Here is a 16,081-nt window from a genome sequence, read left to right as displayed (position 1 = left end):
AAGCTCTACGATACAACCGCATTTGCTCCAACCCCTCAGACAGAGACAAACACCTACAAGATCTCTATCAAGCATTCTTACAACTACAGTACCCACCTGCTGAAATGAAGAAACAAATTGACAGAGCCAGAAGAGCACCTACTACAGGACAGGCCCAACAAAGAAAATAACAGAACGCCACTAGCCATCACCTTCAGCCCCCAACTAAAACCCCTCCAACGCATTATTAAGGATCTACAACCTATCCTAAAGGACGACCCGTCACTCACAGATCTTGGGAGACAGGCCAGTCCTTGCCTACAGACAGCCCCCCAACCTGAAGCAAATACTCACCAGCAGCCACACACCACGCAACAGAACCACTAACCCAGGAACCTATCCTTGCAACAAAGCCCGTTGCCAACTGTGTCCACATATCTGTTCAGGGGACACCATCCTAGGGCCTAATCACATCAGCCACACTATCAGAGGCTCGTTCACCTGCACATCCACCAATGTGATATATGCCATCATGTGCCAGCAATGCCCCTCTGCCATGTACATTGGTCAAACTGGACAGTCTCTACGTAAAAGAATAAATGGACACAAATCAGATGTCAAGAATTATAACATTCATAAACCAGTCGGAGAACTCTTCAATCTCTCTTGTCACTCGATTACAGACCTAAAAGTCGCAATATTACAACAAAAAAGACTTCAAAAACAGACTCTAACGAGAGAATGCTGAATTGGAATTAATTTGCAAACTGGATACAATTAACTTAGGCTTGAATAGAGACTGGGAGTGGATGGGTCATTAAACAAAGTAAAACTATTTCCCCATGTTTATTTCCCCACCCCCGACTGTTCCTCAGACGTTCCTGTTAACTGCTGGAAATGGCCCCCCCCTTGATTATCGCTACAAAAGGTTCTCCTCTGCCCTCCTCCCTCCCCCCCCCCGCTGTCCCGCTGGTAATAGCTCATCTTAAGTGATCACTCTCCTTACAGTGTGTACAATAACACCCATTTTTTCATGTTCTGTGTGTATATAGATCTCCTCACTGTATTTTCCACTGAATGCATCCGATGAAGTGAGCTGTAGCTCACGAAAGCTTATGCTCAAATAAATTGATTAGTCTCTAAGGTGCCACGAGTACTCCTTTTCTTTTTGCGAATAGAGACTAACACGGCTGCTACTCTGAAACCTTATTCATTAAGGTTCTTGTTCAGATTTTAGTTAGTCTAGCAGTTACCTTTAGCTTTTCTGGCAAGCGTTTTTAGATTCACTAAAGTAATAGCTCCTAGCTCTGTTGGTTATTGGTCTAATTAAAATATGTTAAACAGTTATTGAACAGCTCTGTTAAAAATTGTTTGAGAGATTAATTTTAGCTGCTGCATGATGAATCTTTTTCAGTATTACTTCCATGAATGAGATTGCCAGTGTGCATTTCAGCAATTATCACAGTAAGAACATTGAAGGAAATTTGTATGCAGGAAACAAGTTAGCAGAAATGTCAAATTACATTTGAAATACAAACTATTAATATGTTGTAATGTTAGTATTATCAGTGTCCAAAAGTCACTGGGCACTTTCAGAACAAACCTAAAAAATCAGTGGGCAAAATAAATCAGAGAAAACAAGAAAAACCCATTTTTGTAACCCTCAGTCCAGTTAACACACACACACTCAGCAAGCATAAAATTTGAAAGTAAACCATTTTGAGCTTTGCCCTGACAGATAGCACAGATGAGCTCTGTTGTGTGAGGGGGGGGAAATTCCAGAGACCTAGGTATTGACTCAGCATTTAGCAGCAACCTGATTTCATCACTGTGCATAATTACACACAAGGTACCAGTAGCAAGACCCTGTGAACAGGGCTTCAATTTCAAGCTTATTCTTGCAAGATGACCGATTCCAGCAAAAGCTCTTTATGAGCTTTCCAAAGCTCACACATTAGCTGCTGCTCAGAAACTGACTGTAGAGCTTTTCCTGCCCTTGTACCCTACAGTTTCTTAGTTACGTAACTGACTTAAGCATAACATTGCATCAGAGGCCTTGCTCTTCTTAACAGGTCTTAGGCATTTTTTGTTTCATCAAATTACTGTTGCAAAGCTTCATGCTGTGTGCATGTGTTTGTGATTCTAAGGGATGCAGTCAATTTACATTTGGCCCAACATTTATATTTTTGTGAAAGTTTTATAAAATATAAACACACAGAAAATGTTTCCACAACTTATTAAATTACATGGAAAATCATCACTAATAAATTTTTAAAAATACTGTAGTAGCACTTGAAATCCCAGAAATTCCTTGTCACCCTGAAAGTGAAAGTTATTTTTTATTTTTGTATTTATTTATCTATTTATTTATGAAGTTGAGAGAAATGCAGAGTAAGCAGAGCATAACTAATGAAAATCTGAGAGTGAAAGTTTTTACTTTTAATGCTTTAAGAGGGTGCTAGTAACACATTTGTTTATAACATGGATCTTAAATTAATAGTGTCACCTTTAAATTTAGTATTTGATTTTAAAAAGAGTTTTTGGGGAAATGCCTTTTCAAATACTGGAGCCTGGTTTAGCTGTGTGTATGGCCTTCCAATTGACGAAGATTTCTGTAAAAGCAAGCACTATACAGATTTTTCTTGTATGTTTTTACATCACACAGATGATTAAATCAGTTGTGTGTCTGTTACGGTCTGGTCCTGCCTTTGTTTACCTTACAAGGCTGTGGAGAGGATCAATTTGTGTTTGCATAACTCTTTGAAAAACATTCACCAAATAAATGCTAAACGCTACTAGATACTAGCAGGAAAAATTCCCATTAGCTGTCTGCATATCTGATGGCAGGATTTGGCTCTTAAAAACACAAAGCATCTGTAATTTCTTGTGGGGATAAACTGTTGACATTTTCCCTTTTTTATATAACCTTTAAGCTAAATTAGAATTCAGAGGAAACCTGTGTTTCCTTTGTGTTTGCTAGGCTACACTATGTACCTACCCTCTCCTTTCTTCTCACATACACGCATGACGCATCGCTGCCAACTCACTTACAGAGCATTGACCTGCGGAGGAATCATCTGCCTGACCATCCTGCAGGGTTGAAGGTCACATTCTGTGCTGTTAAGGACTTTAGAATAGTAATATATATTTATGTAGAATTTTTCATCAGTGGGTCTTAGTGATTTACAAACATTAATTAAGCCTTGTGACCACGGTGAAGTAGATGATACAACCATTTGACAGAGAGAAAGGATGGATGGTTTTGTGCTTAAAGCACTGGATTAGGACTCAGGAGACCTGTGTTCAATTCCTGGCTCTGCCATAGACTTCCTAGGTGACCGTGGGAAAGTCACTTAATCTCTCCGTGTGTCAGTTCCCATCTGAAAAGCGGGGATAATACTTTTCTCTCACACCTTTTTGACTGTCTTGTCTGGTTTAGATTATACTTTCCATCGGGCAGGGGCTCTTACTATCTGTACGGCGCTTAGCACAGTGGGTCCCTGATCTCTGTTTTGGCTTCTCTGTACAACTGTAATACAAATAACCATAATATGGACCGGGAAACTGAAAGTCTGAATGAGTTGTTCCACGGCGCACACTTGAATCAGGAGCACTGCTCCCAGACCCCTATTCTAACCCGCTGATCAATTTTCCATTCAAATTCTAGGAAAGAAATTACAACTTGGTAAGGTGTTTTTTGTTTGTTTTTTTTGTTTGTTTGTTTGTTTGTTTTTTGTTTGGTTTTTTTTCCAGGTAGATATGGCCTGTCATAAATATAAAGGGAAGGGTAACCACCTTTCTGTATATAGTGCTATAAAATCCCTCCTGGCCAGAGGCAAAATCCTTTCACCTGTAAAGGGTTAAGAGGCTAAGGTAACCCCGCTTGCACCTGCCCAAAATGGCCAATGAGGGGACAAGATTCTTTCAAATCTAGAGGGGGGGACAAAGGGTTTTGTCTGTCTGTGTGATACTTTTGCCAGGAACAGATCAAGGATGCAAGCCTTCCAACTCCTGTAAAGTTAGTAAGTAATCTAGCTAGAAAATGCGTTAGATTTTCTTTTGTTTAATGGCTTGTGAAATTTGCTGTGCTGGAGGAATGTGTATTCCTGTTTTTCAGTCTTTTTTTGTAACTTAAGGTTTTGCCTAGAGGGATTCTCTATGTTTTGAATCTGATTACCTTGTAAAGTATATACCATCCTGGTTTTACAGAGGAGATTCTTTTACCTTTTCTTTAAATAAAATTTTTCTTTTTTTTAAGAACCTGATTGATTTTTCATTGTTCTTAAGATCCAAGGATTTGGGTCTGTGTTCACCTGTACCAATTGGTGAGGGTATTATTATCACGCCTTCCCCAGGAAAGTAGGTATAGGGCTTGGGGGGATATTTTGGGAGAAGATGTGTCCAAGTGGTCTCTTTCCCTATTCTTTGTTTAAATCGCTTGGTGGTGGCAGCATACTGTTCAAGGACAAGGCAAAGTTTGTACCTTGGGGAAGTTTTTAACCTAAGCTGGTAAGAATAAGCTTAGGGGATCTTTCATGCAGGTCCCCACATCTGTACCCTAGAGTTCAGAGTGGAGAGGGAACCTTGACATGGCCTCTTAAGCAAAGAAATGAGAGAGGATGATACTGGCTGTATATTATGCAGCTGTGTGTAATCATGCTGGTTGAAAGTTACTAATTTAAAATATGGTGATGGTGTATGTGTGTGTGTTTCATTTGCTTTCAACTGACAGAAAGCAGCAGCCTCAAGATACAATAAATAAATTACTAGAGGGTAATACCAAGAAACTGGACATAAAGTAGTATTTTTTTTATAAATAATGACTTCTGCTGCATAATTCTGTTAAGTGCTGCAATCTTTGCCTACAATGAAAAAAAGTCTGCTACTTATGGAAGCTCCTGTGGCTTAGTAATACAAGCCTGTAGGAAATTTGCAATCTTAATCCTTTCCAGTAGCTAAGGAGAACGGTTTCTATCAAGCAATAAATAAATTTTCTGTGGGGAAAATTAGATAAATAAAGTTGTGTGCATACATGTACACAAAACTTACAGGAAACACTCGTGGAGCAAATACCTGTTTGGGAGTTTTTGTATAGTATAGATCAGTAACTGCTTCTTTAAATGCTCATCTTCATAAAATCAATTGGATAGCAGTGCGTGTGTGTAGATCAGCAGGTTTGTTTGCTTCTAGCTCTTTTTGGGCTGAGTTGCATCTGTGCTGAGCCCTGTTGTGTTAACTCCATGTAGAATTTTTACAGTGAAATCTGAGTGAATTAAAATGATCCGAGTCTTTCCAGTGCTTTGCAACTTTCTCCATCTGGATCTTTTATCTCTTTTCTTCTCTCTTTCCCCCCTGCACATCTCCACACTCCCATATAGCTCTATCTCATAGTGATATACTCATCATAAGGTCCAGGCAGGTTTGTGTCTCTTCTGAGCAGCTTCAGTCAATTGTGGTGAGGGCCCCTCTGACTCAGAGAAGCTGTAGAACACCCTAGGTTTTGGACAGAGCAGCCAGGTGAGTGCAGAGATGCAGTTGTGAGGTCCAGCAGAGCTGTTTCAGTCATGCTATAGGGGATAGGGCAGGTTGATGCTCGGAGAGGGGAATGTCAGTAAGCCCCCCCCCCCACTCCCCCTCAAGAAAAACCCAACTGTGTGTGTGCTCTTTCTCAACCCCAGCTCACCCATTCCGAAGAGGTATAATGTGTGTATTCTACTCGCTGAATTTTACATCCAGGAAAGGTGATCTGTGGCACTGTTGCATTCTTAGAGAGCCATGTATTACCTTTTTTTTTTTTTTTAATGATATTGTTCATAATCCTTTTCTTGATTGCTTTGGAGGTTGCCATTTTCTTAGTTGACTCCAGATGGCCCTTCCTTTTTGTTGCAGCTGTTCCTTCAGTACTGCCAAGTCTCTGATCTTCTCCTCTTTAGAAAAACAGCACAACAGAGGCTTTAAAATATGTATAATGTAAATGTACACACACAAGGATCTACTCTTGCTGTAACTATGTTATAACTGGCCCTTCAGTAGGACTTGCATATTAGAGTGACTCTGGTCTCTCCATAGGTCAGGTTGTGGTTAGTTTTCTGCTTTAAGCCTGAGCGTTTTGATTATATAACCCACACTACATTACCCCCAATTTGTCCAACAGCAGTGAAGTGGAGACGTGTGGTCCTCTGTCAGAGGACTGTTTGGGTTGGAGAAAAGGAAGTTTGAGGATTATTGGGCAAATGCATTTGTGAGATCGGAGTTTGAAATACAAAAGGTTTTTTGTTAGTGTAACACTGACAGACCCCAGTCATTGACGGGCGGGATTGAATCTGGGACCTCTGGAGCTTAATGCGTGAGCCTCTACCGCATGAGCTAAAAGCCAACTGGCTGTTAGCTAAGGCTGTAAAGCAGACTCATTTTATCTTTCTCTCTAAGGCCTGGTCTACACTAGTATGGGGTGGGATCGATCTAAGATACACAACTTCAGCTGCGAGAATAGCATAGCTGAAGTTGACGTATCTTAGATCGACTTAGAATCACTTATTTCGCAGCGCGGGATCGACGGCCGCTGCTCCCCCGTCAACTCCGCTTCCGCCTCTCGCTGTTGTGGAGTTCCGGAGTCGACGGCAGAGCGATCGGGAATCGATTTATCACGTTTACACTAGACACGATAAACTGATCCCCGATAGATCGATCACTACCTGCCGATCCGGCGGGTAGTATAGACATGGCCTAAGTGGTCTTGGTGCTGCTAGATGGGACAGAACACCACACCCAGGAGGTGTGTGGATTACATTAGCACAATTGTTCTAGCACATTTTTAGAAGGTGTTCTCTCCAATAGCTCAGCTTAGAAGCTTTGAATGTAGGCCCTCTGCTCGGATAGAATAGAGTTCTCAACCTTTTTCTTTCTGAGGCCCCCCACCCCACCCCAATGTGCTATAAAAACTCCATGGCCCACTTGTGCCACAGCAACTGGTTTTCTGCATATAAAAGCCAGGACCAGTGTCGGGGGAAGCAAGCCGGACAACTGCCCGGGGCCCCACACCACAGGGCCCCCCCCCATGAAGCTAAGTTGCTCAGGCTTCAGCTTCAGCCTGGGGTGGCAGGGCTCGGGGCCCTAGGCTTCAGCCCCATTAGATGAGGCTTCGGCTTTCTGCCCTGGGCCCCAGCAAGTCTAATGCCAGCCCTGCTTGGTGGACCCCCTGAAACCTGCTCACTACCCCCCAGGGGACCCCAGAACTCTGATTAAAAACCACTGCCCTAGAGAACTGCTCCAAAACATACCTTCACCCAGTTCTCAATGTATGATTAGAGCCTTGGTTGGTTCTGCCTTTCCCAGTAAGAACTAATGCCTCCGAGTATTTTTGGAAAGACTAGGTAGTTACTTTTTTAAAAAACATTAAGTGTTCCAAAGTTTAGAACCTCCAGAAAGATTGCAGTGTCTCGTGTGTACTTTGCAAAAACTGTGCAGCTTGATGAAGACATTTACAAGCATGCTAAAGTGGATGTGCAGTGGGAAGGGTTCTGACCACGAGAATGGAGAGGGGGGATCTGGTTGGATCAGACCCCAAGATGGGTATTGTGCAGGGGCTCCTGTCAAACTTAGAATTCCTACAGACGGTCCTCTGGTGGCTTTCACATTACTGCTTTCAAAATACAGAAACCATATCTTATAAGCAAGCATGTGTCTGTATATTACAAAAAATAACTTAGCTTATTACAACCAGAAGAATTTTAAAAATCCAATGTTGTTTTCACTGCTCTTCATTATTGTTTTTATTTATTATATTACAGCAGTTCCGAGATGCCCCAGTTGGAATCAGGGTCCCATTGTGCTGGGCACTGTACACACACATAGTGAGATAATCCCTACTCCAAAGAGCTTACAGTCTGAATAGACAAGATGGTGAGGAAACAGGCACAGAAAGCTGAAGTGACTTGCCCAAGGTCACACAGCAGGCTGAGGATAGTGCTGGAAATAGAACGCAGGTTCTTGACTCCCAGTCCAGCGCCCTATCACCTAGACCAGTGTTTCCCAAACTTTTTTGGCCATGAAATGCTTTTTAGCCTATTACGGAACACTTATAATATTATTTTGTAGTCATTTGGTTTTCAAATAGAAAATTGTGTTATTTATGCTCAAATATATTTTATTTTATAAAACAAAGCAAAAATACAAATTTTAAAATAACTTGAACTAACAATTTCTAACTGGAAAGCACGTATAAATTAGTACAAAAATCAGGTGCAAGAGTCAAAATTTAAAACAGTGTTCTACTTTAAAAAAACTGTTTTTATATATACACAAACACCAAACAAATTAGATTTTTACTAGGAAAGTCTATTTTTATAAACAGAAATATAAATTTGGATTTAATGGGATTGGTGTTCCTGCGTTTTTCTATTACATATTCACTTAATATTAGGAATAATGCTGGAAAGTTGAAGCCTCATGTCAGGTGCAGCATCAAGTCTATTCCTATATTTGGTTTTTGTTGCAATATAATACGAAAATCCCATCTCACACAAATAAGTTGTAGCAAAAGGAAGGAGCACTCGAACTACATGTTTAGCCACATTAGGGTACTCTTCTATTAGGCTGCTCCAAAAATTATTCAGCAGAAGAGCCTTTTGTTTCCCATCAGAAATTAAGTCAGTTAGGCTTTTGTAATCGTGCGCAGTAAAGCTGACTGGTTTGGCTGTAATTACAAACTGATTTCGAACCCAAGCATCATCATCAGTAGTTATAGGAAAATATTCTAATAGAGTCACGTAAGTGCTGTAAAATGGTGGTGGAAACTTCTTCGTGGACTGTAGAATTTATTTCAATCAGAAGTTCATGTACTGTAGGGAAGCAGTCAAAGTTATTCTGTTCTACAGAAGATGCCCAGAATTCCAGTTTCTTTTTTAACAACAAAATTTTATCCATTGTAGTAAAAATGGTCACATTCTTTCCTTGAAGCGACAGATTAATTTTGTTTAATTTTGCAAAAATATCTGCAAGATACGCAAGTCTCATTAGCCACAAGGAATTTTTCAGACAGTCATTAAATTTTCGTCCTGAATTTTCTGAAGTGAAGAATACCAGTAGTTCACTATGAAGTTGAAAAAGCTTCACAAGCACTTTTCCTCTGGATAGCCACCTCACTTCCGTATGTAAAAGAAGCGTTTTGTGCTGACTACCCATTTCCTCACACAAAATTTTAAATAACCTGGGTTGAAGTGGTCTAGATTTGACAAAACTGATCATTTGTACTGCTTCATCGAGCACAATTTTTAGATATGCTGGTATTTCTTTAACTGCAAGTGCTTGTCTGTGTAGAACACAATGGCTCTTCATGCTTTCTGGTGCCACACTTATGATTTGCATTACAGCTCCCTTAATCTTCCCGATCATTGCCCGAGCATTGTCAGAACATACATCAATACATTTTCCCCAACTAATTTCATGCTTTCTGATAAAATTGTTGATGCAGTTGAATATTTCTTCTCCAGTCGTGTAGCTTTGCAGAGATTCACATAAGAGCAGGTCCTCTTCAATAATATTATTAAATCTATATCGGACAAATACTAGTAGCACAGCAAGTCCTGAAAAGTCAGTGGGCTCATCTAGCTGCAATGAATACTCGTGGCAAATTTTCAGTCGGCAAACTAGCTCTTTTTCTATGTCATCGGCAAGATCTTTAATACAGCATGCAGCAGTATGATTTGACAACTGTACAGCATCAATTTTTTTACCAGACTGCTCGCTCAACATGCACGTTACAATATCTTTTGTGCAAGGCTTGATAAACTTTTCTCCAATACTGTGAGCTTCTCCGGCAAGCGCTATATGGTAACTTACTCGATAAGGTGCCTCTGTTGCACTTTCTTTGTCTGTTTTAGCCATTTTAATCATCAAAAGTTTACAATTTCCAAGTGAGTCACGCTGCCTCTTGAAAAAACTTATATCTTTGTTTTTGTACTCAGCATGCTTGGTTTCCAAATGCCTACGAAGTTTAGCAGGAGCCAATGAACTGTTTGCTAGTATTTTGTTGCACACGACGTACTGCGCATCAGGAACTTCTTTATTTCCAACACACGTAAAACCAAAAGACAAATAACTTTCATCATACTTTTGTTTCGGTCTTTTAACACCTGCTTCTTCTTGTTTTTTGATATACTTCAGTGGAAATTTTCACCGTGGATAACTCACTAGTATGAACAGATTTTTCAGCAACAAAAGACTGCGATTGTTCATCCTCACTTAGAAGTGTCACAATATTTTGCTTGTTTATTTTGGCCACAGTTGGAGTACTAGAAAAACTTGCTTTTCATTTCAAAATTCCTTCTTTTAGCCACAAATCCATGGTGATTAGGTTTAGTAACAATATTTAGAAATACTGATTTTTGTCAAATTTTGTTCGTCACAGATATTTATATTGTTTCGAGTGAAGCTAGTTTAGTTGTGCTTATCACACACACGGTAACGACCCACCGATTTGAACGTGTTGAGTGAATATGTTTTATTCAACATGGCGTAAAGAGAATGGTATGTGCATACCACTGCAGTTTGCACAACCTCGAGCGGAAGGGGTACGACGTCACTAACTGAAATGTGCCCAAAAGGGGTAGACACAGAGGTGAAAGTAAGCCGGTACACCCGTGCACTGTACTGGGGCAGCCTGGCTTCCCCAGGGGGCAATTTAAAGGGCCTGGCGCTCCCAGTCACTCTACTTTCTTTCACCCCTGGGTAGATAGTCAACAAGCTTGCGTGCTGCATTCTCTTTATGCCATGATATTCACGGAACACCTATTCACATCGTGCGGAACACCAGTGTTCTGTGGAACATAGTTTGGGAAACGCTGACCTAGACTGTATTTCTGGCATGTGTCTGAGCTTGAACCATGAAAATCCGTGAAGTCAGTTTCATTCTTGTCTACGGTCTGTTTCACTTTCAGGTTCTGAATGTGCAGTGTTTGGATTCCAAGCACGGCAGGGGAATATCTATGTGCTTTAAACCCTCTTTTTATTTGACTTTAATAGGCAATTATGGAAACACTTGACTAGTCTGAAATCTCATAAATGCTTGCTTTTTCAAAATCTAAATTTTGGCACCAAATTTGTGTCCCCCTAAAGTTCTAAATGTGATGATTCTGGGAGGAAGCAAAATATTTTTGTCTGGATTGAATCAATATTAATATTTGAGAATATAAATGTATTGAGACTAGAGTGACCAGACAACAAGTGTGAAAAATCGGGATGGGGGCGGGGGATAATAGGCACCTATATAAGATAAAGTCCCAAATATTGGGACTGTCCCTATAAAATTGGGACATCTGGCCAACCTAATTTTGACAAATTCATCCCTGAAGTCATCAGTGTAATCACACATGACTAAGTTGGACAAGTCTTCTAGGAAATTAAAACAATCCTGAGCCCGCAAGGTGTGAGATAAAAATGACCTAAAATAGTTATCTGATCTGTAATTTCTCAGAATTGACCCCACTTATTAGTTTATTAGCGTCACTTTTTATTTTTAAAATATCCTGCATATTGACCTCTGTGCCTCACCCTTTTGTAGTTAAGTCTTTCAGAGGCTGCCATACTTTTCTCATGTTAGTGGTATAAAAAGTTCACATAGTAGAGCCTTTGTTTTTGTTTTTTTTTTCTGTGTGACAATTCTAGTTTATACAGCTGTAGAGACGTTACCCTATTAGTTAGGACCACATTCTGAAACAGGGCGGGTTGAGTATAGCAACTGTATGCACAAGTCAGGGAACTGCATGTGCACGTGGACAAAGGGCAGAAATAGCAGTGGTGCTTAAAAGTTCCCTGAATCCCTTTCACTCAGAATAGTGCTGGATGCAGCAGAACTAACCATAATTTTAGTAGCTATCCCAGGACTGTATTCTGGCCACCGTTTTTCTGCAAATCCCTCAATGTTATCCAGTGGAAAGCCACTGTAGATCAAGGATAATGTTTGGACCTCACTTTGTAGCCCCTGCAGTATCATTAGGGTGACCCAAAGGGAAAACAGGACACCGTGTGAGGCTAGCCAGAGCTCCATCTTCTCTCTCTTCTCCCCTCCCCCGCCCCGAGGGGTGGCCCGAGCCACTTGCCCGAGCTCCTCTCTCTCTCTCTCTCCAAGGCTGGCGTCGCTGCTCACCTGAGCACTGCCTCCCTGCCCCCCTATCTCTGCCCCTGCCACCTCCTCCCCCCCCCGTGTGGGGCTGGCATCACTGGTCCCCCCCGCAGATTCCTCTGCACCCCCATTTTTTTGACAAAAGTGGGCATTTGATTTGTTCCATTCTCTTTCCAGCTGATCAATTTGACAAATGCCGACTTTCGCCAGTAAAGTCGGGACAGCTGGGACAGGGCTTAAAAAGGGATTGTCCAGGCCAAAACGGGACATATGGTCACCCTAAGTATCATCCATAGAATGAGTTTGACACCTCTAATCTAGGCTATCCATAAGCCAGTAGGGCATGAGGGCCACTCAGGATGCCCATACATTGGCTGACAGGTGCACACCAAGGAAAGTGTGGTTACTCACACATGACATTCAAAGCCATTGTATGATAACTAGGGTTTTTCCCCCCAGTATTAGCTGTAGTTGCCATAGAGCTAGGAGTTGCCATGTTTTCAGTCTGTTAGAGAAACAAGGTGGGTGAGGTAATTAATATCTTTTGTTGGACCAACTCTGTTGATGTGAGAGACAAGCTTCCAAGCTACACAGGTCTAGAGCTCTGTCTAAGCTCAAAAGCTTGTCTGTCTCTAACAAAAGATATTATCTCACCCACCCTGTCTCTCTGATATCTTGGACCAGCACAGCTACAACACTGTCTTTTAGTCATTTAAACTAATTGGTGCTTAAAAGGCTAATGGTAGGTAGGGTAGTGCTGAGAGGCGCCACCCCGTAAAATCTCAGTGATGTTTTATGGGTGCTCCCTTGTTTTGTCCTGTTCTGTTCTATCTCACATAGTAAATGATTAACCTTTTCAATGCCTGTACAAACATTAGCTGGGAGACTACATGGTCTAGTGCCTGAGACCCTTGACTAGGAATCCGGAGACCTGTGGTGTAGTCATTGCTCTGCCACTGTACACCTGTGTGACCTTGGGAAAATCACTCTATCTCTCTCTGCCTGTTTCTCCCTTCCTCTGAGGTCTATTTAGGTTATAAACTCTTCATGGCAGGGAATGTCTCTCACTGTCTTTGTATATCACCAATGTGCAATGGAACCTTGATCTCAGTTAAAACCTCTAAATACTACAGTAATATAAATGACAAATAGTAGTAATTTAGAAATCTTATGAAAATAGCAGTATTGCCTTTATTTTTAGCATTTAGTCATTCACTGAATGTTACTAGAACCAGGCAGGCTGTTGTGATGGCGATTTGTTACTCTGGGACCAGTAAGACTGGGGCCTGGGGGGGTGCAAATTGTCTTTTCCATTTTTGGAGCTTGCACAGTTGTATGATTATCTCAATAGGTCAACGCAACAGATGTCTGCTCCAAACTAGTAGATAATTGCTTTGTGCTGAGCTGTTCATGAACTAATTTTTTCCTCCAGGAAGCTGCCTTTTTTTTTTTTTTTTTAAGGCTTTGTATGTTTTGAATTTCAAAGGCAGAGACCCTGGTAAATGTGTGTGTGCGTGTATATTCAGTGGTCAGTGCTTTTCCCCCAGTGTCGTCGTCTATTATTATTGTTACTCTTTTTTCACATGGCTACTTACTCTGTCTGGCATGATTTTTCCAAACCTGTGATTTCTTTCCTTCCCTCCATCATTTTCCCTTATTACATCTTCCATCCTACTGAAGTTCTCAGGGATGCAAATTTAGACACCTTGAGCATGCATTATTTTCATGTTTTATGTGGCAGTTTGTGCCCTCCACACACACACGGAGAATGGATTGGCAAAGAGACTACAAATGCCTTCATTTCCCTGCGCCTGCTCTGGGAATGTGAATAGGTTCGGTAAAAGAGGTATAATGAAATTGCAGAATAAATTGTTGGACAAGAGAAGCTTCGTCAAATGTAAGTTGACTAAAAAAATGGCAGTGATTCTGTGTAGCAAGTAGAACTGAATGGTCTTGTGTTGTTTTCCCATTAATATAAATCTTCATTTGTTATAATGCCTAGCCCTTATGTTGGAGAGCCTGTTCCTGTTGTCCCTTCGCAGACTAAACACTTTTATTGACTTCCACAGGGATCTTGCTGTGATCAGCCTCTGTTACTAAGCATTGACATTGTGCTCAGTGCTGTTCCAAGACACAAAACACAAACAGCCCCTACTCCACAGAGTTTTATCATCTAAATGATGTAGATACTGTGACAAGGTCAGGCTAGATGGCTACAGGAGAGTGATAGAAAGCAGATATATTAGCCCCAGGTTAAGTAGGTCCCTTTTTCCTGGGTAAGGTAACAGGGAAGGTTCCAGAACAATCAGGAACTTTCTGGAAACAATTAAGGCAGACAGGCTGATTAGAACACCTGCAGCCAACCAAGAAGCTGCTAGAATCAATTAAGACAGGCAGGCTAATCAGGGAACCTGGGTCTAAAAAGGAGCTCACTTCAGTTTGTGGCATGTATGCGAGGAGCTGGGATCAAGAGGCGCAAGAAGCTTAGAGTGAGAAGGTGTACTACTGGAAGTCTGAGAAGTACAAATATTATCAGACATCAGGAGGAAGGTCCTGTGGTGAGAATAAAGAAGGTGTTGGGAGGAGGCCATTGGTAAGTAGCGGGGGGAGTTGTAGCTGTCACGCAGCTGTTACAGGAGCCACTGTAGTCATTTGCAATCCACAGGGCCCTGGGCTGGAACCCGGAATAGAGGGTGGGCCTGGGTTCCCTCCATCCCCCCCAACTCCCTGCTTGATACCAGAGGAGTTGACCTGGACTGTGGGTTCCACCAGAGGGACCTGTTCCCAGATCCACTAGGTGGATCAGCAGAGACTGTGAGGATTGTTGTTCTTCCTTTTCCCCATGCTAGCCAGTGATAAGGGTAACTGAGTGAACAGCAGATTTGAGCCACGAAAGTGGCCAAACTGAGGGCTGCAGTGAATCTCTGAGGTGAGCAAATCCGCCAATAAGCGCAGGACCCACCAAGGCAGAGGAGGCACTTGGTCACAATACAAAGCAGACAGGATGTATTGGGAGCCCCAGTGGGGAGGGAATCACTAGAAAATATGCATGTGTGTAGCAATATGAAATGCACACATTTAAATATAAAAGTTTGTATTCTAATAATTGACTCACTTCTTGTGGAGGCCATGGGAAAAGTGAGTCTTCTAGAGGTGATTTGAATGGAGTAAGGTTAGTGGCTTGGCAGATCAACATTCTATCCATAGAGCACAGGGGGGCGGGGGAAGGAAGCCACGTGGATGGCTACATCAAAGCACAGTGGGCTTAAAAGTGGATGTGGTGGGAAAAGCAACACTCCTCACATGTGATGTGAACATGTTGGTTCTTTTGTTGGGTCATGGTGTATTCAGGTAAGTGTACATCGTAGATCTCTTATTTATATATCTTCCTTTGATTGTTGGTTAACATAGGGACTGATTATGCAGTAGTGCACGTCTCCTTAAGGGGAATCCAGAGAGCTGACTGTGACTCTTCATATATCTGGTGAGTTGTGATCTGTAAAACACTAGCTGTATTGGAATCGTATGAAACTTTCCTGTTTCCATTGGTGAGGCAATTACACTTTAAATATATATATATTTATTGGGTAAGCCTCTACCAGAGCAGAGAAATCCGATGTAGCATGGCAAAAAAACCACCTCTCATTTTCAATCAATACAACTTGGTTTTCACCAGCACTCGAGGAGGTTTATTTAAAGCTCTGTGTTCCATAGAAGAGATGAGGAAGTAGGAAGTGCTTCCTCCCAGTAGATCTCTGTCCAAATTCGAGTGGCGCTTTTGTGTGTTTCTCTGCAACCCCACCCCAATTTGGAGCTGCTCCAAAATCATATCTAGAGTCTGCTTTGGAATTGTTTAAATGGTTCATCCTTAGACATGTATCCATTCCTTTCTAAAATAGAATGTTTCCTAAATGAAAAGTCAGATGGTGTGTAAGGTCTTGGAATGACCTATTTGAGTAAGTGTCTGATTCTCTGTCCCTT

General features: G+C 41.5%; 1 protein-coding gene and 1 pseudogene across 3 annotated transcripts in view; one reads left to right on the top strand and one right to left on the bottom strand.

The window, feature by feature from the left end:
* Positions 1 to 16,081, top strand: part of HPCAL1 (hippocalcin like 1) — a 109,248-nt gene that overhangs the window by 61,462 nt on the left and 31,705 nt on the right. Inside the window, exon 1 of one of the 3 annotated variants that reach the window (XM_048845512.2) lies at positions 15,512 to 15,584. The exons of the other annotated variants lie outside the window; for them this stretch is intronic. The gene's annotated coding sequence lies outside the window, so the exon portion shown is untranslated. Of the gene's footprint in view, positions 1 to 15,511; positions 15,585 to 16,081 lie in introns of those variants that run through there. 3 annotated transcript variants of the gene reach the window in all.
* LOC125634904 (zinc finger BED domain-containing protein 5-like) lies at positions 8,349 to 10,491 on the bottom strand (annotated as a pseudogene).

This window comes from Caretta caretta, chromosome 3 (genome assembly GCF_965140235.1).
Source record: "Caretta caretta isolate rCarCar2 chromosome 3, rCarCar1.hap1, whole genome shotgun sequence".
In the NCBI taxonomy this organism is placed as follows: domain Eukaryota; kingdom Metazoa; phylum Chordata; order Testudines; family Cheloniidae; genus Caretta; species Caretta caretta.
The sequence above is the reverse complement of the archived record's forward strand: the minus strand, read 5'-3'. Positions and strand labels throughout refer to the sequence as shown.